We start from the raw sequence: 19,102 nt of genomic DNA, 5'->3' as shown, positions 1-19,102 counted from the left end.
AGAGGGAACGGTTGCTGCTGCTTTAAAGGAGAAACATCTTGGAAAGAGCAGGAAAGACTCACCATCAAAGAAAACAAGGATATGGAACCCTGACATTATTACTGTTGGAAATTATTGATAATTGTCATGATTTGATGATGGTGGTTCAGATGTATAAATAAGGTATTGTGGGTTGAGTCTGTCGCTTACGGCCATACCACCCTGAGCACGCCCGATCTCGTCTGATCTCGGAAGCTAAGCATGGTCGGGCTAGGTTAGTACTTGGATGGGAGACCGCCTGGGAATACCAGGTGCTGTAAGCTTTTTCGAATTTGCTTTGCAACCAGCAGAGGAAACGGTTGCTGCTGCTTTAAAGGAGAAACATCTTGGAAAGAGCAGGAAAAACTCACCATCAAAGAAAACAAGGATATGGAACCCAAACATTATTACTGTTGGAAATTATTGATAATTGTCATGATTTAATGATGGTGGTTCACATGTATAAATAAGGTATTGTGGGTTGAGTCTTTCGCTTACGGCCATACCACCCTGAGCACGCCCGATCTCGTCTGATCTCAGAAGCTAAGCATGGTCGGGCTTGGTTAGTACTTGGATGGGAGACCGCCTGGGAATACCAGGTGCTGTAAGCTTTTTCGAATTTGCTTTGCAACCAGCAGAGGGAACGGTTGCTGCTGCTTTAAAGGAGAAACATCTTGGAAAGAGCAGGAAAGACTCACCATCAAAGTAAACAAGGATATGGAACCCTGACATTATTACTGTTGGAAATTATTGATAATTGTCATGATTTGATGATGGTGGTTCACATGTATAAATAAGGTATTGTGGGTTGAGTCTTTTGCTTACGGCCATACCACTCTGAGCACGCCCGATCTCGTCTGATCTCGGAAGCTAAGCATGGTCGGGCTTGGTTAGTACTTGGATGGGAGACCACCTGGGAATACCAGGTGCTGTAAGCTTTTTCGAATTTGCTTTGCAACCAGCAGAGGGAATGGTTGCTGCTGCTTTAAAGGAGAAACATCTTGGAAAGAGCAGGAAAGACTCACCATCAAAGAAAACAAGGATATGGAACCCTGACATTATTACTGTTGGAAATTATTGATAATTTTCATGATTTGATGATGGTGGTTCACATGTATAAATAAGGTATTGTGGGTTGAGTCTTTCGCTTACGGCCATACCACCCTGAGCACGCCCGATCTCGTCTGATCTCGGAAGCTAAGCGTGGTCGGGCTTGGTTTGTACTTGGATGGGAGACCGCCTGGGAATACCAGGTGCTGTAAGCTTTTTCGAATTTGCTTTGCAACCAACAGAGGGAACGGTTGCTGCTGCTTTAAAGGAGAAACATCTTGGAAAGAGCAGGAAAGACTCACCATCAAAGAAAACAAGGATATGGAACCCTGACATTATTACTGATGGAAATGATTGATAATTGTCATAATTTGATGATGGTGGTGGTGGTTCACATGTATAAATAAGGTATTGTGGGTTGAGTCTTTCGCTTACGGCCATACCACCCTGAGCACGCCCGATCTCGTCTGATCTCGGAAGCTAAGCAGGGTCGGGCTTGGTTAGTACTTGGATGGGAGACCGCCTGGGAATACCAGGTGCTGTAAGCTTTTTCGAATTTGCTTTGCAACCAGCAGAGGGAACGGTTGCTGCTGCTTTAAAGGAGAAACATCTTGGAAAAAGCAGGAAAGACTCACCATCAAAGAAAACAAGGATATGGAACCCTGACATTATTACTGTTGGAAAATATTGATAATTGTCATGATTTGATGATGGTGGTTCAGATGTATAAATAAGGTATTGTGGGTTGAGTCTTTCGCTTACGGCCATACCACCCTGAGCACGCCCGATCTCGTCTGATCTCGGAAGCTAAGCATGGTCGGGCTAGGTTAGTACTTGGATGGGAGACCGCCTGGGAATACCAGGTGCTGTAAGCTTTTTCGAATTTGCTTTGCAACCAGCAGAGGGAACGGTTGCTGCTGCTTTAAAGGAGAAACATCTTGGAAAGAGCAGGAAAAACTCACCATCAAAGAAAACAAGGATATGGAACCCAAACATTATTACTGTTGGAAATTATTGATAATTGTCATGATTTGATGATGGTGGTTCACATGTATAAATAAGGTATTGTGGGTTGAGTCTTTCGCTTACGGCCATACCACCCTGAGCACGCCCGATCTCGTCTGATCTCGGAAGCTAAGCATGGTCGGGCTTGGTTAGTACTTGGATGGGAGACCGCCTGGGAATACCAGGTGCTGTAAGCTTTTTCGAATTTGCTTTGCAACCAGCAAAGGGAACGGTTGCTGCTGCTTTAAAGGAGAAACATCTTGGAAAGAGCAGGAAAGACTCACCATCAAAGTAAACAAGGATATGGAACCCTGACATTATTACTGTTGGAAATTATTGATAATTGTCATGATTTGATGATGGTGGTTCACATGTATAAATAAGGTATTGTGGGTTGAGTCTTTTGCTTACGGACATACCACTCTGAGCACGCCCGATCTCGTCTGATCTCGGAAGCTAAGCATGGTCGGGCTTGGTTAGTACTTGGATGGGAGACCACCTGGGAATACCAGGTGCTGTAAGCTTTTTCGAATTTGCTTTGCAACCAGCCGAGGGAATGGTTGCTGCTGCTTTAAAGGAGAAACATCTTGGAAAGAGCAGGAAAGACTCACCATCAAAGAAAACAAGGATATGGAACCCTGACATTATTACTGTTGGAAATTATTGATAATTTTCATGATTTGATGATGGTGGTTCAGATGTATAAATAAGGTATTGTGGGTTGAGTCTTTCGCTTACGGCCATAACACCCTGAGCACGCCCGATCTCGTCTGATCTCGGAAGCTAAGCGTGGTCGGGCTTGGTTTGTACTTGGATGGGAGACCGCCTGGGAATACCAGGTGCTGTAAGCTTTTTCGAATTTGCTTTGCAACCAGCAGAGGGAACGGTTGCTGCTGCTTTAAAGGAGAAACATCTTGGAAAGAGCAGGAAAGACTCACCATCAAAGAAAACAAGGATATGGAACCCTGACATTATTACTGTTGGAAATTATTGATAATTGTCATGATTTGATGATGGTGGTTCACATGTATAAATAAGGTATTGTGGGTTGAGTCTTTCGCTTACGGCCATACCACCCTGAGCACGCCCGATCTCGTCTGATCTCGGAAGCTAAGCATGGTCGGGCTTGGTTAGTACTTGGATGGGAGACCGCCTGGGAATACCAGGTGCTGTAAGCTTTTTCGAATTTGCTTTGCAACCAGCAGAGGGAATGGTTGCTGCTGCTTTAAAGGAGAAACATCTTGGAAAGAGCAGGAAAGACTCACCATCAAAGAAAACAAGGATATGGAACCCTGACATTATTACTGATGGAAATTATTGATAATTGTCATGATTTGATGATGGTGGTAGTGGTTCACATGTATAAATAAAGTATTGTGGGTTGAGTCTTTCGCTTACGGCCATACCACCCTGAGCACGCCCGATCTCGTCTGATCTCGGAAGCTAAGCAGGGTCTGGCTTGGTTAGTACTTGGATGGGAGACCGCCTGGGAATACCAGGTGCTGTAAGCTTTTTCGAATTTGCTTTGCAACCAGCAGAGGGAACGGTTGCTGCTGCTTTAAAGGAGAAAAAACTTGGAAAGAGCAGGAAAGACTCACCATCAAAGAAAACAAGGATATGGAACCCTGACATTATTACTGTTGGAAATTATTGATAATTTTCATGATTTGATGATGGTGGTTCAGATGTATAAATAAGGTATTGTGGGCTGAGTCTTTCGCTTACGGCCATACCACCCTGAGCACGCCCGATCTCGTCTGATCTCGGAAGCTAAGCATGGTCGGGCTTGGTTAGTACTTGGATGGGAGACCGCCTGGGAATACCAGGTGCTGTAAGCTTTTTCGAATTTGCTTTGCAACCAGCAGAGGGAACGGTTGCTGCTGCTTTAAAGGAGAAACATCTTGGAATGAGCAGGAAAGACTCACCATCAAAGAAAACAAGGATATGGAACCCTGACATTATTACTGTTGGAAATTATTGATAATTGTCATGATTTGATGATGGTGGTTCAGATGTATAAATAAGGTATTGTGGGTTGAGTCTTTCGCTTACGGCCATACCACCCTGAGCACGCCCGATCTCGTCTGATCTCGGAAGCTAAGCATGGTCGGGCTAGGTTAGTACTTGGATGGGAGACCGCCTGGGAATACCAGGTGCTGTAAGCTTTTTCGAATTTGCTTTGCAACCAGCAGAGGAAACGGTTGCTGCTGCTTTAAAGGAGAAACATCTTGGAAAGAGCAGGAAAAACTCACCATCAAAGAAAACAAGGATATGGAACCCAAACATTATTACTGTTGGAAATTATTGATAATTGTCATGATTTAATGATGGTGGTTCACATGTATAAATAAGGTATTGTGGGTTGAGTCTTTCGCTTACGGCCATACCACCCTGAGCACGCCCGATCTCGTCTGATCTCGGAAGCTAAGCATGGTCGGGCTTGGTTAGTACTTGGATGGGAGACCGCCTGGGAATACCAGGTGCTGTAAGCTTTTTCGAATTTGCTTTGCAACCAGCAGAGGGAACGGTTGCTGCTGCTTTAAAGGAGAAACATCTTGGAAAGAGCAGGAAAGACTCACCATCAAAGTAAACAAGGATATGGAACCCTGACATTATTACTGTTGGAAATTATTGATAATTGTCATGATTTGATGATGGTGGTTCACATGTATAAATAAGGTATTGTGGGTTGAGTCTTTTGCTTACGGCCATACCACTCTGAGCACGCCCGATCTCGTCTGATCTCGGAAGCTAAGCATGGTCGGGCTTGGTTAGTACTTGGATGGGAGACCACCTGGGAATACCAGGTGCTGTAAGCTTTTTCGAATTTGCTTTGCAACCAGCAGAGGGATTGGTTGCTGCTGCTTTAAAGGAGAAACATCTTGGAAAGAGCAGGAAAGACTCACCATCAAAGAAAACAAGGATATGGAACCCTGACATTATTACTGTTGGAAATTATTGATAATTTTCATGATTTGATGATGGTGGTTCACATGTATAAATAAGGTATTGTGGGTTGAGTCTTTCGCTTACGGCCATACCACCCTGAGCACGCCCGATCTCGTCTGATCTCGGAAGCTAAGCGTGGTCGGGCTTGGTTTGTACTTGGATGGGAGACCGCCTGGGAATACCAGGTGCTGTAAGCTTTTTCGAATTTGCTTTGCAACCAACAGAGGGAACGGTTGCTGCTGCTTTAAAGGAGAAACATCTTGGAAAGAGCAGGAAAGACTCACCATCAAAGAAAACAAGGATATGGAACCCTGACATTATTACTGATGGAAATGATTGATAATTGTCATAATTTGATGATGGTGGTGGTGGTTCACATGTATAAATAAGGTATTGTGGGTTGAGTCTTTCGCTTACGGCCATACCACCCTGAGCACGCCCGATCTCGTCTGATCTCGGAAGCTAAGCAGGGTCGGGCTTGGTTAGTACTTGGATGGGAGACCGCCTGGGAATACCAGGTGCTGTAAGCTTTTTCGAATTTGCTTTGCAACCAGCAGAGGGAACGGTTGCTGCTGCTTTAAAGGAGAAACATCTTGGAAAAAGCAGGAAAGACTCACCATCAAAGAAAACAAGGATATGGAACCCTGACATTATTACTGTTGGAAAATATTGATAATTGTCATGATTTGATGATGGTGGTTCAGATGTATAAATAAGGTATTGTGGGTTGAGTCTTTCGCTTACGGCCATACCACCCTGAGCACGCCCGATCTCGTCTGATCTCGGAAGCTAAGCATGGTCGGGCTAGGTTAGTACTTGGATGGGAGACCGCCTGGGAATACCAGGTGCTGTAAGCTTTTTCGAATTTGCTTTGCAACCAGCAGAGGGAACGGTTGCTGCTGCTTTAAAGGAGAAACATCTTGGAAAGAGCAGGAAAAACTCACCATCAAAGAAAACAAGGATATGGAACCCAAACATTATTACTGTTGGAAATTATTGATAATTGTCATGATTTGATGATGGTGGTTCACATGTATAAATAAGGTATTGTGGGTTGAGTCTTTCGCTTACGGCCATACCACCCTGAGCACGCCCGATCTCGTCTGATCTCGGAAGCTAAGCATGGTCGGGCTTGGTTAGTACTTGGATGGGAGACCGCCTGGGAATACCAGGTGCTGTAAGCTTTTTCGAATTTGCTTTGCAACCAGCAAAGGGAACGGTTGCTGCTGCTTTAAAGGAGAAACATCTTGGAAAGAGCAGGAAAGACTCACCATCAAAGTAAACAAGGATATGGAACCCTGACATTATTACTGTTGGAAATTATTGATAATTGTCATGATTTGATGATGGTGGTTCACATGTATAAATAAGGTATTGTGGGTTGAGTCTTTTGCTTACGGCCATACCACTCTGAGCACGCCCGATCTCGTCTGATCTCGGAAGCTAAGCATGGTCGGGCTTGGTTAGTACTTGGATGGGAGACCACCTGGGAATACCAGGTGCTGTAAGCTTTTTCGAATTTGCTTTGCAACCAGCCGAGGGAATGGTTGCTGCTGCTTTAAAGGAGAAACATCTTGGAAAGAGCAGGAAAGACTCACCATCAAAGAAAACAAGGATATGGAACCCTGACATTATTACTGTTGGAAATTATTGATAATTTTCATGATTTGATGATGGTGGTTCAGATGTATAAATAAGGTATTGTGGGTTGAGTCTTTCGCTTACGGCCATAACACCCTGAGCACGCCCGATCTCGTCTGATCTCGGAAGCTAAGCGTGGTCGGGCTTGGTTTGTACTTGGATGGGAGACCGCCTGGGAATACCAGGTGCTGTAAGCTTTTTCGAATTTGCTTTGCAACCAGCAGAGGGAACGGTTGCTGCTGCTTTAAAGGAGAAACATCTTGGAAAGAGCAGGAAAGACTCACCATCAAAGAAAACAAGGATATGGAACCCTGACATTATTACTGTTGGAAATTATTGATAATTGTCATGATTTGATGATGGTGGTTCACATGTATAAATAAGGTATTGTGGGTTGAGTCTTTCGCTTACGGCCATACCACCCTGAGCACGCCCGATCTCGTCTGATCTCGGAAGCTAAGCATGGTCGGGCTTGGTTAGTACTTGGATGGGAGACCGCCTGGGAATACCAGGTGCTGTAAGCTTTTTCGAATTTGCTTTGCAACCAGCAGAGGGAATGGTTGCTGCTGCTTTAAAGGAGAAACATCTTGGAAAGAGCAGGAAAGACTCACCATCAAAGAAAACAAGGATATGGAACCCTGACATTATTACTGTTGGAAATTATTGATAATTTTCATGATTTGATGATGGTGGTTCAGATGTATAAATAAGGTATTGTGGGCTGAGTCTTTCGCTTACGGCCATACCACCCTGAGCACGCCCGATCTCGTCTGATCTCGGAAGCTAAGCATGGTCGGGCTTGGTTAGTACTTGGATGGGAGACCGCCTGGGAATACCAGGTGCTGTAAGCTTTTTCGAATTTGCTTTGCAACCAGCAGAGGGAACGGTTGCTGCTGCTTTAAAGGAGAAACATCTTGGAAAGAGCAGGAAAGACTCACCATCAAAGAAAACAAGGATATGGAACCCTGACATTATTACTGTTGGAAATTATTGATAATTGTCATGATTTGATGATGGTGGTTCAGATGTATAATTAAGGTATTGTGGGTTGAGTCTTTCGCTTACGGCCATACCACCCTGAGCACGCCCGATCTCGTCTGATCTCGGAAGCTAAGCATGGTCGGGCTAGGTTAGTACTTGGATGGGAGACCGCCTGGGAATACCAGGTGCTGTAAGCTTTTTCGAATTTGCTTTGCAACCAGCAGAGGGAACGGTTGCTGCTGCTTTAAAGGAGAAACATCTTGGAAAGAGCAGGAAAAACTCACCATCAAAGAAAACAAGGATATGGAACCCTGACATTATTACTGTTGGAAATTATTGATAATTGTCATGATTTGATGATGGTGGTTCACATGTATAAATAAGGTATTGTGGGTTGAGTCTTTCGCTTACGGCCATACCACCCTGAGCACGCCCGATCTCGTCTGATCTCGGAAGCTAAGCATGGTCGGGCTTGGTTAGTACTTGGATGGGAGACCGCCTGGGAATACCAGGTGCTGTAAGCTTTTTCGAATTTGCTTTGCAACCAGCAGAGGGAACGGTTGCTGCTGCTTTAAAGGAGAAACATCTTGGAAAAAGCAGGAAAGACTCACCATCAAAGAAAACAAGGATATGGAACCCTGACATTATTACTGTTGGAAATTATTGATAATTGTCATGATTTGATGATGGTGGTTCACATGTATAAATAAGGTATTGTGGGTTGAGTCTTTCGCTTACGGCCATACCACCCTGAGCACGCCCGATCTCGTCTGATCTCGGAAGCTAAGCATGGTCGGGCTTGGTTAGTACTTGGATGGGAGACCGCCTGGGAATACCAGGTGCTGTAAGCTTTTTCGAATTTGCTTTGCAACCAGCAGAGGGAACGGTTGCTGCTGCTTTAAAGGAGAAACATCTTGGAAAGAGCAGGAAAGACTCACCATCAAAGAAAACAAGGATATGGAACCCTGACATTATTACTGTTGGAAATTATTGATAATTGTCATGATTTGATGATGGTGGTTCAGATGTATAAATAAGGTATTGTGGGTTGAGTCTTTCGCTTACGGCCATACCACCCTGAGCGCGCCCGATCTCGTCTGATCTCGGAAGCTAAGCGTGGTCGGGCTTGGTTAGTACTTGGATGGGAGACCGCCTGGGAATACCAGGTGCTGTAAGCTTTTTCAAATTTGCTTTGCAACCAGCAGAGGGAACGGTTGCTGCTGCTTTAAAGGAGAAACATCTTGGAAAGAGCAGGAAAGACTCACCATCAAAGAAAACAAGGATATGGAACCCTGACATTATTAATGATGGAAATGCTTGATAATTGTCATGATTTGATGATGGTGGTGGTGGTTCACATGTATAAATAAGGTATTGTGGGTTGAGTCTTTCGCTTACTGCCATACCACCCTGAGCACGCCCGATCTCGTCTGATCCCGTTCAGGTGCGCAAGCAGGAAGTGAGCAGAGAGCAGAGAGCAGTCGAGTGTTTGTTGGGACCGCGTGTGCTTGTGAGGCATAAGGTGCATTTGTGATAGTTTTATGTGTGATTCATTTCCCCTGCAGCCTGGCTGTTTGGGGGATTGTTTCATACTTTCTGTGATTGGATGGATAATTTGATAAATGACAAAATAGAAGGTAAGGCCACTTTGATTAATGCAGAACCCGAGATTGATTATGCTTCTAGTGATTGGAGGGAAGAACTTGTGAATGAAAACATGGAAGTTAAGAACAGTTTGGCACATGTAGAACGGGAGAATGATTCTGGAAATATTGAAGCCAGCGAGAAAGGAATAACCCAGGAGATCAATTCCGTTATTAGGCCTATTGATAAAGCAAGCATGGTGAATGGTAGGAGAGATAAAGAGAGACAGGGAGAAAGTGAGGGTGATTGTGGCTATAAAAAGGAGCTGACATTGATTGTAGAGCCCGTCGGTGAAGATCACATTACCATGATGGAACTGTTGCGGGAAATCAAGGAAAAGTGTGGGATTGTTCTGGCATGCAGGGTCAAAAGTAACAACACTTACGAGATCACCATGCAGGAGGGAAAGGGCAAGACAAGGTTATTAGATGGCTTCAAAATCGAAAACACTCGGGTGACTGCCAAGGAAGTTCGCAGCAATGAAATTGTTGTTTCATTTCTAAACTTGCCATCTTATATCACTGATGCTGAAATTAGGCAGAAACTCTCAACGTGGGGTGTGAGGGCGATTTCGCCCATCAAAAGAAGGAAATGGCCTGGGACAGACGTGGTGGACGGGACAAGGTTCTGTAAAGTACAATTTACTGAACTTGTACAGTCGCTGCCCTACTCAGCAAAGTTCGAGACACTAGACGGAGGGGAGTACTTCCGTGTAATTCATGACAGGCAGGTGAAGGTCTGCAGGCTGTGCATCCAGCCAGGACATATTTTGAGAGAATGCCCAGACTTCACCTGTTATAAATGCAAGCGCCAGGGACACTATGCTAGGGAGTGTGACTTGCAGGGGGGGAGGCGCGGAGAGGAGAGGACGGTGGACGCGGAGCCAGCCGGCGGCGACGAGAGCGTTTCCTGGTCCGAGGAGGAGCAACGACAGCAGGACGAGGACACCGGAGCTGCCAGCGGGGGTGAAATTACCCCATCCACCATCGGCAGCAGTGCGGATGGAGTGTCCGGTGAGACGGGTTGCGTGACGGGAGGAGCATCCGGGCAAAGTATGGAGGAAGGTGCTAGCAAAGCGCCCAAAACTCCCTCAGCCCGGGCGAGTGAACGAAGAGGCGACCGACCAGGAGAGGTGGAGGCCCCGGATTGCAGTGAGGCTCCAAGGGGCGGCGGGGCTGCTGCTGCTGCTGCTGCTGCTGCTGCTGCTGCTGCTGCTGCTGCTGCTGCTGCTGCGACTGCTTCACCTAAGGAGCCAGACGATTCGAGCATGGAGGTGGTGGAGGCAAGAACATCGGGAGAAGGAGAGTCGATGGACTACGAGGCGGTGAAAGCCAGCAGGAAGAGAATGAGCAAAAAGAAGGACAAAAGGGTGCCAAAAGAGCGGAAGGTATGAACAATCGAGCATCTCTGGAAAGCTGTGTTTTTCTTTTCACCATTACTATGGTCATAATAACATCCTTAAATGCAAACGGCCTGAGGAACATGATCAAAATAGAAAGAACGATTGAACTCTGTAAATCTGACATACTGTGCCTTCAAGAAACGCATTGGGATAATGAACTTGTGGAAACCCTTGGAAAGATTTGGAAAGGGCCCATATTTATAGACAATGGGAGTGCGAGGGCATGTGGAGTGGCAATCCTTGTCAAAGAGAGGTCTGTTAGTGGTGTCAAGCAAACCTTTTGTGGAGGGAATGGACGTGTGATAGCGATAGAATTTGTCCACAATAAAAACACATACAAATTAATCAATATCTATGCACCAAACGTGGAGGAACTGAGAAAGGGTTTTTTTGAGGACTTGGAGGTTCTGTGCACGGGAGATTGTATGATGGTTGGTGACTATAATGTAAAATTATCAAGACTAGATTATTCAAATAATGTAAAATACAGGTATGATGGGTCAAGGAACTTTTTGAAAAGCATGATGGCAGAACACAAAATGGTGGACGTATGGAGGGAGGAAAATGCAGAACGAAAAGTGTTTTCGCGGAGGCAGGTGGTTATGGGGACCCTTAGACAGAGTAGAATAGACCTCGTCCTAGTTAAGGAAAACATTGTCAGCCAAATAAAAGAGGTGAAATATAATTTTACCACTCTTAGTGATCATGCAATCCTGTCGCTGAGGTTAAGGGACGTATGTATAAGGAATGTAGGTGGAGGAATGTGGTGCCTAAACAACAGCTTATTAAGAGAGGATTCATATAAAGAGATGATAGCAAAATGTATCAAAGAAGAAATAGAGAACAGATTAAACAAAGATAATATTTGTATTTGGTGGGAAAATTTGAAAGAAAAAGTTAAAAAGAAAAGCATATACTATTCCAAGCAAAAGAACTTCAGAATGGATCAGGTAGAGAAAGAGATACAAAATAAATTAAACGAAGAAGCAGGGAAAGCAGACAAAGATGGAAATTATAATATACAAAATTATCTGGAGTTGAGAAGGCAACTAAAAGATTGTGAGAAAAATAAATGTGATGGGGCGATAGTAAGGAGTAGAGTACAGTATGCTGTAGAGGGGGAAAGGTGCACAGCGTACTTTCTAAACCTGGAAAAAAATAAGCAGGAAAAAAATTATATAAACGAACTACAGAATGAAAATGGGGAGAAGGTAAATGATTTGGTTAGCATTTTGAATACAGTGGAAGGCTTCTATAAAAACTTGTATAAAAAAGGGAATGCAGAAAAAGTATGTATTGATGAGGTCTTGAGTGGTGTGGATGCAAGGATATCAGCAGACGAGCAAGACATGTGTGACAGAGAGATTACAGTAGAAGAAATACAAATAGCAATTAAAAATGCAAAAAACAATAAAAGCCCTGGTTCAGATGGCCTTAGCAGTGAATTCTACAAAGAGTTTGCTGATGTGTTGGCACCCATACTGCTAATGGTATATCAAAGCATGGAAGAGGGACAACTGGTTCCAGAATCCATGGCTACTGGGGTAATCACAATATTATTTAAAAACAGGGGGAGTAGGTTGGAGTTAGGGAATTATAGGCCAATTAGTTTATTGAATAGTGACTATAAGATATTAACAAGGGTTTTAGCGTATAGGATTAAGAAGGTAATGGGAGGAATAATATCACCGACACAGGCATATAGTGTCGAAGGGAGAGACATAGCAGATATAATAGGGACAGTGAGGGACGTTGTTAGGCACATGAAAGAACAGTCTGGGATTGTGTTGAGTGTAGATTTGAATAAGGCTTTTGATAGAGTGGAGCATGAGTTCTTGTTTCGGACTATGAAAGAATTTGGGTTTGGGGATAGAATAGTGAGTTGGATCAGGCTGCTGTATAAGGAAGCTAAGAGTAGGGTCAAATGTAATGGTCTGATGACAGACACCTTTGCTTTGGAGAGGTCAGTGAGACAGGGCTGTCCTTTATCAGCACTGTTGTATAGCATGTCTATTGAACCCTTTGCTGTCCTTATAAAAAAGGATAGTAATATAAAAGGAATACAAATACCAGGTGAGAAAATTAATATAATTCAACAATATGCGGATGACATGACAATAACAGTAGAAAATATGGACAGCATCAATATAATTATGAAACACATGGGAACATATGGGAGGGCAGCAGGGGCTAAAGTGAATATAGAAAAATCGGAACTAATGTGTATAGGTCAGGAGGGGGATAGGGTTGACAGTATGATTGCATTTAGAGTGGTGGACTGCATCAAAGTTTTAGGAGTAAACATAGGTCCAAACGAAAAGGAAGCAAGAGATATCACTTGGACAGGAGTGATAAATAAGATAAAACACACTTTAAATGCATGGAAGCAGAGGAAATTGAAATTAAAAGGTAAGGTAATAGTTGTTAATTCCTTATTATTATCCAAATGTGTGTATGTTTTGGGCGCACTAGATCTTCCGGTATGGGTTCTATCCGAATTAAATCAGCTGACTTCAAACTTCTTGTGGGATGGGAAGGGTGTGAGGATATCCCACAAAACGTTGATAGCAGGGTACAGTGAGGGAGGGTTAAAACTGGTGGACATTGACACAAAACGTAAAGCACTGAGGGTTAAAACAGTGAAGAAGTATCTCCATGATGTGAATGACTATGGGTGGAAACAATTCTTTAAAATGTATGTTCAGATGGCTGGTAGATGTGGAGAGAATAGTCTGCTTATGGTTTTGAAGGAACCAATGTATGAAAAAGTGCCTTCTTTCTACCAAGAGGTGTTCAAAGCGTGGGGAGAATTCCTACCCAACATATCATACAACTGTAGTAATGTAACCGAAGTAATGAATAAACCCGTTTTTCTCAATCCTATAATACAGCATAACAACAAAATGCTATACAATAAGGTTTTCATGGATGCAGGAATTAGGCAAGTAAAGGACATGGTCTATGAGTTTGTGCCTGGGTTTCTGCCTGGGCAGGCAATGGTAGACTGCGTAAGAGAAGGGGATGAGGATGCTAGGAGAGATATGATTGTAAAAATGTATGATATAATTAAGGGGAGTATGCCTGTAGACTGGAGGTATTTGATTGAGAGAGAGTGTGTGAGGACAGGGGATGGACCCTTACCTAAACTAGTGTTTGTTAAAAATTATGCAAATAAAGAGTTTAAAGAATTAAAAGTAAAAAACATATATTTAGAACTGATAGCGAAACTGCTGAAAAGACCGGCATCAGAACAAATGTGGGAGAGGGTTCTGCCAGGTATGAATGTACAGTTGATATGGGAAAACCTCCAAATCAAATATAATGCAATAGAATGTGAAAACAATGACTTCATGACGAGACACAACAGGATCTATGTAAACACGGTGCTGCATCAGATTAACAAAAAGAACAAAAGAGAATGTGACGTGTGTGAAACTGAGCCAGAAGACTTGTTACATATATATATCCGATGTGAATGTCTACGTAGTTTTGTTTTGAAGTTAAAAGATATGCTGTTTAAAAACTGGGAAAAGGGTTTTGTAAAGGCATATGAATGGAATAAAATGTTGCTGTTTGGAGTAAATGGGAAAAGGAAAGATGTGAATGTTCGTTTGTTTAATTTTGTGTTAAGCCACGTGAGGTATGCTATTATGTCAAGAAGGAATCTTGCTCATTTTGAGGGGAAAAAGGTGCATGTGTGGGATTTGTTTGAATCGGTTGTCAGGAGAAATGTGGGTTTGATCTTTAAATATGGTGCTGAGGACTTTGCTGAATGTTTTATTGACGGGTGTGGCTTTATATCTGTAACATCGGAAGGGAAACTAGCATTTAATTTCTGAGTGTGCCTCTATGTTTATCAGGCGCACGTGTTATTATTAAGTGATTTATTTTTCTTTCTTTTTTTTTTCATTTTTTGAGTTTTGTTATCCCTTAACATGAATGTGATTCCTGTGTGTATGTCATTGTTTTGTGTGAATATTTACAGATGAATGTCTTTTGTATATATAAATTGGTATTTTTGATAATAAAAAAAAAAAAAAAAAAAAAAAGCACGCCCGATCTCGTCTGATCTCGGAAGCTAAGCATGGTCGGGCTAGGTTAGTACTTGGATGGGAGACCGCCTGGGAATACCAGGTGCTGTAAGCTTTTTCGAATTTGCTTTGCAACCAGCAGAGGGAATGGTTGCTGCTGCTTTAAAGGAGAAACACCTTGGAAAGAGCAGGAAAGACTCACCATCAAAGAAAACAAGGATATGGAACCCTGACATTATTACTGTTGGAAATTATTGATAATTTTCATGATTTGATGATGGTGGTTCAGATGTATAAATAAGGTATTGTGGGCTGAGTCTTTCGCTTACGGCCATACCACCCTGAGCACGCCCGATCTCGTCTGATCTCGGCAGCTAAGCACAGTCGGGCTTGGTTAGTACTTGGATGGGAGACCGCCTGGGAATACCAGGTGCTGTAAGCTTTTTCGAATTTGCTTTGCAACCAGCAGAGGGAACGGTTGCTGCTGCTTTAAAGGAGAAACATCTTGGAAAGAGCAGGAAAAACTCACCATCAAAGAAAACAAGGATTTGGAACCCTGACATTATTACTGTTGGAAATTATTGATAATTGTCATGATTTGATGATGGTGGTTCAGATGTATAAATAAGGTATTGTGGGTTGAGTCTTTCGCTTACGGCCATACCACCCTGAGCACGCCCGATCTCGTCTGATCTCGGAAGCTAAGCGTGGTCGGGCTTGGTAAGTACTTGGATGGGAGACCGCCTGGGAATACCAGGTGCTGTAAGCTTTTTCGAATTTGCTTTGCAACCAGCAGAGGGAACGGTTGCTGCTGCTTTACAGGAGAAACATCTTGGAAAGAGCAGGAAAGACTCACCATCAAAGAAAACAAGGATATGGAACCCTGACATTATTACTGATGGAAATGATTGATAATTGTCATAATTTGATGATGGTGGTGGTGGTTCACATGTATAAATAAGGTATTGTGGGTTGAGTCTTTCGCTTACGGCCATACCACCCTGAGCACGCCCGATCTCGTCTGATCTCGGAAGCTAAGCATGGTCGGGCTAGGTTAGTACTTGGATGGGACACCGCCTGGGAATACCAGGTGCTGTAAGCTTTTTCGAATTTGCTTTGCAACCAGCAGAGGGAACGGTTGCTGCTGCTTTAAAGGAGAAACATCTTGGAAAGAGCAGGAAAGACTCACCATCAAAGAAAACAAGGATATGGAACCCTGACATTATTACTGTTGGAAATTATTGATAATTGTCATGATTTGATGATGGTGGTTCACATGTATAAATAAGGTATTGTGGGTTGAGTCTTTCGCTTACGGCCATACCATCCTGAGCACGCCCGATCTCGTCTGATCTCGGAAGCTAAGCATGGTCGGGCTTGGTTAGTACTTGGATGGGAGACCGCCTGGGAATACCAGGTGCTGTAAGCTTTTTCGAATTTGCTTTGCAACCAGCAGAGGGAACGGTTGCTGCTGCTTTAAAGGAGAAACATCTTGGAAAGAGCAGGAAAGACTCACCATCAAAGAAAACAAGGATATGGAACCCTGACATTATTACTGTTGGAAATTATTGATAATTGTCATGATTTGATGATGGTGGTTCAGATGTATAATTAAGGTATTGTGGGTTGAGTCTTTCGCTTACGGCCATACCACCCTGAGCACGCCCGATCTCGTCTGATCTCGGAAGCTAAGCATGGTCGGGCTTGGTTAGTACTTGGATGGGAGACCGCCTGGGAATAACAGGTGCTGTAAGCTTTTTCGAATTTGCTTTGCAACCAGCAGAGGGAACGGTTGCTGCTGCTTTAAAGGAGAAACATCTTGGAAAGAGCAGGAAAGACTCACCATCAAAGAAAACAAGGAAATGGAACCCTGACATTATTACTGATGGAAATGAATGATAATTGTCATGATTTGATGATGGTGGTGGTGGTTCACATGTATATATAAGGTATTGTGGGTTGAGTCTTTCGCTTACGGCCATACCACCCTGAGCACGCCCGATCTCGTCTGATCTCGGAAGCTAAGCATGGTCGGGCTAGGTTAGTACTTGGATGGGAGACCGCCTGGGAATACCAGGTGCTGTAAGCTTTTTCGAATTTGCTTTGCAACCAGCAGAGGGAACGGTTGCTGCTGCTTTAAAGGAGAAACATCTTGGAAAGAGCAGGAAAAACTCACCATCAAAGAAAACAAGGATATGGAACCCTGACATTATTACTGTTGGAAATTATTGATAATTGTCATGATTTGATGATGGTGGTTCACATGTATAAATAAGGTATTGTGGGTTGACTCTTTCCCTTACGGCCATACCACCCTGAGCACGCCCGATCTCGTCTGATCTCGGAAGCTAAGCATGGTAGGGCTTGGTTAGTACTTGGATGGGAGACCGCCTGGGAATAACAGGTGCTGTAAGCTTTTTCGAATTTGCTTTGCAACCAGCAGAGGGAACGGTTGCTGCTGCTTTAAAGGAGAAACATCTTGGAAAGAGCAGGAAAGACTCACCATCAAAGAAAACAAGGATATGGAACCCTGACATTATTACTGATGGAAATGAATGATAATTTTCATGATTTGATGATGGTGGTGGTGGTTCACATGTATATATAAGGTATTGTGGGTTGAGTCTTTCGCTTACGGCCATACCACCCTGAGCACGCCCGATCTCGTCTGATCTCGGAAGCTAAGCATGGTCGGGCTAGGTTAGTACTTGGATGGGAGACCACCTGGGAATACCAGGTGCTGTAAGCTTTTTCGAATTTGCTTTGCAACCAGCAGAGGGAACGGTTGCTGCTGCTTTAAAGGAGAAACATCTTGGAAAGAGCAGGAAAAACTCACCATCAAAGAAAACAAGGATATGGAACCCTGACATTATTACTGTTGGAAATTATTGATAATTGTCATGATTTGATGATGGTGGTTCACATATATAAATAATGTATTGTGGGTTGAGTCTTTCGCTTACGGCCATACCACCCTGAGCACGCCCGATCTCGTCTGATCTCAGAAGCTAAGCATGGTCGGGCTTGGTTAGTACTTGGATGGGAGACCGCCTGGGAATACCAGGTGCTGTAAGCTTTTTCGAATTTGCTTTGCAACCAGCAGAGGGAACGGTTGCTGCTGCTTTAAAGGAGAAACATCTTGGAAAGAGCAGGAAAGACTCACCATCAAAGAAAACAAGGATATGGAACCCTGACATTATTACTGTTGGAAATTATTGATAATTTTCATGATTTGATGATGGTGGTTCAGATGTATAAATAAGGTATTGTGGGCTGAGTCTTTCGCTTACGGCCATACCACCCTGAGCACGTCTGATCTCGGAAGCTAAGCATGGTCGGGCTTGGTTAGTACTTGGATGGGAGACCGCCTGGGAATACCAGGTGCTGTAAGCTTTTTCGAATTTGCTTTGCAACCAGCAGACGGAACGGTTGCTGCTGCTTTAAAGGAGAAACATCTTGGAAAGAGCAGGAAAGACTCACCATCAAAGAAAACAAGGATATGGAACCCTGACATTATTACTGTTGGAAATTATTGATAATTGTCATGATTTGATGATGGTGGTTCAGATGTATAAATAAGGTATTGTGGGTTGAGTCTTTCGCTTACGGCCATACCACCCTGAGCACGCCCGATCTCGTCTGATCTCGGAAGCTAAGCATGGTCGGGCTAGGTTAGTACTTGGATGGGAGACCGCCTGGGAATACCAGGTGCTGTAAGCTTTTTCGAATTTGCTTTGCAACCAGCAGAGGGAACGGTTGCTGCTGCTTTAAAGGAGAAACATCTTGGAAAGAGCAGGAAAAACTCACCATCAAAGAAAACAAGGATATGGAACCCAAACATTATTACTGTTGGAAATTATTGATAATTGTCATGATTTGATGATGGTGGTTCACATGTATAAATAAGGTATTGTGGGTTGAGTCTTTCGCTTACGGCCATACCACCCTGAGCACGCCCGATCTCGTCTGATCTCGGAAGCTAAGCATGGTCGGGCTTGGTTAGTACTTGGATGGGAGACCGCCTGGGAATACCAGGTGCTGTAAGCTTTTTCGAATTTGCTTTGCAACCAGCAGAGGGAACGGTTGCTGCTGCTTTAAAGGAGAAACATCTTGGAAAGAGCAGGAAAGACTCACCATCAAAGTAAACAAGGATATGGAACCCTGACATTATTACTGTTGGAAATTATTGATAATTGTCATGATTTGATGATGGTGGTTCACATGTATAAATAAGGTATTGTGGGTTGAGTCTTTTGCTTACGGCCATACCACTCTGAGCACGCCCGATCTCGTCTGATCTCGGAAGCTAAGCATGGTCGGGCTTGGTTAGTACTTGGATGGGAGACCACCTGGGAATACCAGGTGCTGTAAGCTTTTTCGA

The 19,102-nt window shown here is 43.6% G+C and overlaps 39 non-coding genes and 1 pseudogene across 39 annotated transcripts; all 40 read left to right on the top strand.

Moving 5' to 3' along the window:
* The first annotated feature begins 183 nt into the window (after window positions 1–183).
* Window positions 184–302, top strand: LOC133006198 (5S ribosomal RNA). The gene has a single exon (XR_009678743.1). It is a non-coding gene; the product is annotated as a 5S ribosomal RNA (ribosomal RNA).
* Window positions 303–510: 208 nt separating this feature from the next.
* LOC133007186 (5S ribosomal RNA) lies at window positions 511–629 on the top strand. Its single transcript, XR_009679674.1, has one exon. It is a non-coding gene; the product is annotated as a 5S ribosomal RNA (ribosomal RNA).
* A 208-nt stretch (window positions 630–837) lies between these two features.
* Window positions 838–956, top strand: LOC133006794 (5S ribosomal RNA). The gene has a single exon (XR_009679304.1). It is a non-coding gene; the product is annotated as a 5S ribosomal RNA (ribosomal RNA).
* A 208-nt stretch (window positions 957–1,164) lies between these two features.
* On the top strand, window positions 1,165–1,283 carry LOC133007153 (5S ribosomal RNA). The gene has a single exon (XR_009679643.1). It is a non-coding gene; the product is annotated as a 5S ribosomal RNA (ribosomal RNA).
* Window positions 1,284–1,497: 214 nt separating this feature from the next.
* LOC133007987 (5S ribosomal RNA) lies at window positions 1,498–1,616 on the top strand. Its single transcript, XR_009680275.1, has one exon. It is a non-coding gene; the product is annotated as a 5S ribosomal RNA (ribosomal RNA).
* A 208-nt stretch (window positions 1,617–1,824) lies between these two features.
* LOC133006196 (5S ribosomal RNA) lies at window positions 1,825–1,943 on the top strand. The gene has a single exon (XR_009678742.1). It is a non-coding gene; the product is annotated as a 5S ribosomal RNA (ribosomal RNA).
* A 208-nt stretch (window positions 1,944–2,151) lies between these two features.
* Window positions 2,152–2,270, top strand: LOC133006421 (5S ribosomal RNA). Its single transcript, XR_009678953.1, has one exon. It is a non-coding gene; the product is annotated as a 5S ribosomal RNA (ribosomal RNA).
* Window positions 2,271–2,478: 208 nt separating this feature from the next.
* On the top strand, window positions 2,479–2,597 carry LOC133007463 (5S ribosomal RNA). The gene has a single exon (XR_009679933.1). It is a non-coding gene; the product is annotated as a 5S ribosomal RNA (ribosomal RNA).
* A 208-nt stretch (window positions 2,598–2,805) lies between these two features.
* On the top strand, window positions 2,806–2,924 carry LOC133007674 (5S ribosomal RNA). The gene has a single exon (XR_009680131.1). It is a non-coding gene; the product is annotated as a 5S ribosomal RNA (ribosomal RNA).
* Window positions 2,925–3,132: 208 nt separating this feature from the next.
* On the top strand, window positions 3,133–3,251 carry LOC133006420 (5S ribosomal RNA). The gene has a single exon (XR_009678952.1). It is a non-coding gene; the product is annotated as a 5S ribosomal RNA (ribosomal RNA).
* Window positions 3,252–3,465: 214 nt separating this feature from the next.
* On the top strand, window positions 3,466–3,584 carry LOC133006800 (5S ribosomal RNA). Its single transcript, XR_009679310.1, has one exon. It is a non-coding gene; the product is annotated as a 5S ribosomal RNA (ribosomal RNA).
* Window positions 3,585–3,792: 208 nt separating this feature from the next.
* LOC133006419 (5S ribosomal RNA) lies at window positions 3,793–3,911 on the top strand. Its single transcript, XR_009678951.1, has one exon. It is a non-coding gene; the product is annotated as a 5S ribosomal RNA (ribosomal RNA).
* A 208-nt stretch (window positions 3,912–4,119) lies between these two features.
* LOC133006195 (5S ribosomal RNA) lies at window positions 4,120–4,238 on the top strand. The gene has a single exon (XR_009678741.1). It is a non-coding gene; the product is annotated as a 5S ribosomal RNA (ribosomal RNA).
* Window positions 4,239–4,446: 208 nt separating this feature from the next.
* LOC133006418 (5S ribosomal RNA) lies at window positions 4,447–4,565 on the top strand. Its single transcript, XR_009678950.1, has one exon. It is a non-coding gene; the product is annotated as a 5S ribosomal RNA (ribosomal RNA).
* A 208-nt stretch (window positions 4,566–4,773) lies between these two features.
* Window positions 4,774–4,892, top strand: LOC133006793 (5S ribosomal RNA). Its single transcript, XR_009679303.1, has one exon. It is a non-coding gene; the product is annotated as a 5S ribosomal RNA (ribosomal RNA).
* A 208-nt stretch (window positions 4,893–5,100) lies between these two features.
* Window positions 5,101–5,219, top strand: LOC133007152 (5S ribosomal RNA). Its single transcript, XR_009679642.1, has one exon. It is a non-coding gene; the product is annotated as a 5S ribosomal RNA (ribosomal RNA).
* Window positions 5,220–5,433: 214 nt separating this feature from the next.
* On the top strand, window positions 5,434–5,552 carry LOC133007976 (5S ribosomal RNA). Its single transcript, XR_009680264.1, has one exon. It is a non-coding gene; the product is annotated as a 5S ribosomal RNA (ribosomal RNA).
* A 208-nt stretch (window positions 5,553–5,760) lies between these two features.
* Window positions 5,761–5,879, top strand: LOC133006194 (5S ribosomal RNA). The gene has a single exon (XR_009678740.1). It is a non-coding gene; the product is annotated as a 5S ribosomal RNA (ribosomal RNA).
* Window positions 5,880–6,087: 208 nt separating this feature from the next.
* On the top strand, window positions 6,088–6,206 carry LOC133006417 (5S ribosomal RNA). The gene has a single exon (XR_009678949.1). It is a non-coding gene; the product is annotated as a 5S ribosomal RNA (ribosomal RNA).
* Window positions 6,207–6,414: 208 nt separating this feature from the next.
* On the top strand, window positions 6,415–6,533 carry LOC133006792 (5S ribosomal RNA). Its single transcript, XR_009679302.1, has one exon. It is a non-coding gene; the product is annotated as a 5S ribosomal RNA (ribosomal RNA).
* A 208-nt stretch (window positions 6,534–6,741) lies between these two features.
* LOC133007673 (5S ribosomal RNA) lies at window positions 6,742–6,860 on the top strand. Its single transcript, XR_009680130.1, has one exon. It is a non-coding gene; the product is annotated as a 5S ribosomal RNA (ribosomal RNA).
* Window positions 6,861–7,068: 208 nt separating this feature from the next.
* Window positions 7,069–7,187, top strand: LOC133006416 (5S ribosomal RNA). The gene has a single exon (XR_009678948.1). It is a non-coding gene; the product is annotated as a 5S ribosomal RNA (ribosomal RNA).
* Window positions 7,188–7,395: 208 nt separating this feature from the next.
* LOC133006415 (5S ribosomal RNA) lies at window positions 7,396–7,514 on the top strand. Its single transcript, XR_009678947.1, has one exon. It is a non-coding gene; the product is annotated as a 5S ribosomal RNA (ribosomal RNA).
* Window positions 7,515–7,722: 208 nt separating this feature from the next.
* On the top strand, window positions 7,723–7,841 carry LOC133006193 (5S ribosomal RNA). The gene has a single exon (XR_009678739.1). It is a non-coding gene; the product is annotated as a 5S ribosomal RNA (ribosomal RNA).
* Window positions 7,842–8,049: 208 nt separating this feature from the next.
* Window positions 8,050–8,168, top strand: LOC133006414 (5S ribosomal RNA). The gene has a single exon (XR_009678946.1). It is a non-coding gene; the product is annotated as a 5S ribosomal RNA (ribosomal RNA).
* Window positions 8,169–8,376: 208 nt separating this feature from the next.
* On the top strand, window positions 8,377–8,495 carry LOC133006412 (5S ribosomal RNA). Its single transcript, XR_009678944.1, has one exon. It is a non-coding gene; the product is annotated as a 5S ribosomal RNA (ribosomal RNA).
* Window positions 8,496–8,703: 208 nt separating this feature from the next.
* LOC133006645 (5S ribosomal RNA) lies at window positions 8,704–8,822 on the top strand. Its single transcript, XR_009679164.1, has one exon. It is a non-coding gene; the product is annotated as a 5S ribosomal RNA (ribosomal RNA).
* Window positions 8,823–15,044: 6,222 nt separating this feature from the next.
* On the top strand, window positions 15,045–15,163 carry LOC133007315 (5S ribosomal RNA). Its single transcript, XR_009679795.1, has one exon. It is a non-coding gene; the product is annotated as a 5S ribosomal RNA (ribosomal RNA).
* A 208-nt stretch (window positions 15,164–15,371) lies between these two features.
* Window positions 15,372–15,490, top strand: LOC133006987 (5S ribosomal RNA). Its single transcript, XR_009679487.1, has one exon. It is a non-coding gene; the product is annotated as a 5S ribosomal RNA (ribosomal RNA).
* A 214-nt stretch (window positions 15,491–15,704) lies between these two features.
* Window positions 15,705–15,823, top strand: LOC133006892 (5S ribosomal RNA). The gene has a single exon (XR_009679397.1). It is a non-coding gene; the product is annotated as a 5S ribosomal RNA (ribosomal RNA).
* A 208-nt stretch (window positions 15,824–16,031) lies between these two features.
* LOC133006916 (5S ribosomal RNA) lies at window positions 16,032–16,150 on the top strand. Its single transcript, XR_009679420.1, has one exon. It is a non-coding gene; the product is annotated as a 5S ribosomal RNA (ribosomal RNA).
* A 208-nt stretch (window positions 16,151–16,358) lies between these two features.
* Window positions 16,359–16,477, top strand: LOC133007005 (5S ribosomal RNA). The gene has a single exon (XR_009679504.1). It is a non-coding gene; the product is annotated as a 5S ribosomal RNA (ribosomal RNA).
* Window positions 16,478–16,691: 214 nt separating this feature from the next.
* LOC133006192 (5S ribosomal RNA) lies at window positions 16,692–16,810 on the top strand. The gene has a single exon (XR_009678738.1). It is a non-coding gene; the product is annotated as a 5S ribosomal RNA (ribosomal RNA).
* A 208-nt stretch (window positions 16,811–17,018) lies between these two features.
* On the top strand, window positions 17,019–17,137 carry LOC133007460 (5S ribosomal RNA). Its single transcript, XR_009679930.1, has one exon. It is a non-coding gene; the product is annotated as a 5S ribosomal RNA (ribosomal RNA).
* Window positions 17,138–17,351: 214 nt separating this feature from the next.
* Window positions 17,352–17,470, top strand: LOC133006103 (5S ribosomal RNA). Its single transcript, XR_009678655.1, has one exon. It is a non-coding gene; the product is annotated as a 5S ribosomal RNA (ribosomal RNA).
* A 208-nt stretch (window positions 17,471–17,678) lies between these two features.
* LOC133007185 (5S ribosomal RNA) lies at window positions 17,679–17,797 on the top strand. Its single transcript, XR_009679673.1, has one exon. It is a non-coding gene; the product is annotated as a 5S ribosomal RNA (ribosomal RNA).
* A 208-nt stretch (window positions 17,798–18,005) lies between these two features.
* Window positions 18,006–18,114, top strand: LOC133007849 (5S ribosomal RNA; annotated as a pseudogene).
* Window positions 18,115–18,322: 208 nt separating this feature from the next.
* LOC133006191 (5S ribosomal RNA) lies at window positions 18,323–18,441 on the top strand. Its single transcript, XR_009678737.1, has one exon. It is a non-coding gene; the product is annotated as a 5S ribosomal RNA (ribosomal RNA).
* Window positions 18,442–18,649: 208 nt separating this feature from the next.
* Window positions 18,650–18,768, top strand: LOC133006411 (5S ribosomal RNA). Its single transcript, XR_009678943.1, has one exon. It is a non-coding gene; the product is annotated as a 5S ribosomal RNA (ribosomal RNA).
* A 208-nt stretch (window positions 18,769–18,976) lies between these two features.
* On the top strand, window positions 18,977–19,095 carry LOC133006790 (5S ribosomal RNA). The gene has a single exon (XR_009679300.1). It is a non-coding gene; the product is annotated as a 5S ribosomal RNA (ribosomal RNA).
* Window positions 19,096–19,102: the final 7 nt, after the last annotated feature.

The sequence above is a fragment of the Limanda limanda genome, chromosome 7 (genome assembly GCF_963576545.1).
Source record: "Limanda limanda chromosome 7, fLimLim1.1, whole genome shotgun sequence".
In the NCBI taxonomy this organism is placed as follows: Eukaryota; Metazoa; Chordata; class Actinopteri; order Pleuronectiformes; family Pleuronectidae; genus Limanda; species Limanda limanda.
The sequence above is the reverse complement of the archived record's forward strand: the minus strand, read 5'-3'. Positions and strand labels throughout refer to the sequence as shown.